Here is a 322-nt window from a genome sequence, read left to right as displayed (position 1 = left end):
CCCTGGGGCTGCCGGGGGCGGGTGGGCACCCATGGGGTGGCCAAGTGACACAGACAAGGAGACCTGGTCGGCAGAAGCAGGGCCCCACTCTCATTTTTTTAATCTATCCCTCTGCTTTATACTCCTATAGACTTTTAAATATTCCCTGCCCTCCCCTCTGTTTTGCAACTGCTGTAATTTGGTTTTATTTACATTTTTCCCTGCTGTTTTCTGTCCCCTCCGTGGGTAGCAGGCTGAGGGGAGCGAGACCTGTGCCCCGATGGGCTGAAATCGCCCCGCATGGGGAAGCGGGGAGCCCAGGGTCACCCTCCCGGGGCAGGGC

The 322-nt window shown here is 57.8% G+C and overlaps 1 protein-coding gene across 1 annotated transcript in view; it reads left to right on the top strand.

Moving 5' to 3' along the window:
- The window catches only part of LOC104124598 (prosaposin-like), a 19575-nt gene that overhangs the window by 16939 nt on the left and 2314 nt on the right, over positions 1-322 (top strand). The gene's annotated exons all lie outside the window — the stretch shown is intronic.

Source organism: Egretta garzetta, unplaced genomic scaffold, assembly GCF_000687185.1.
Source record: "Egretta garzetta isolate BGI_Z169 unplaced genomic scaffold, ASM68718v1 scaffold204, whole genome shotgun sequence".
Classification (NCBI taxonomy): Eukaryota; Metazoa; Chordata; class Aves; order Pelecaniformes; family Ardeidae; genus Egretta; species Egretta garzetta.
Note: the sequence above shows the minus strand (reverse complement) of the source record. Positions and strands in the feature narration are given on the sequence as shown.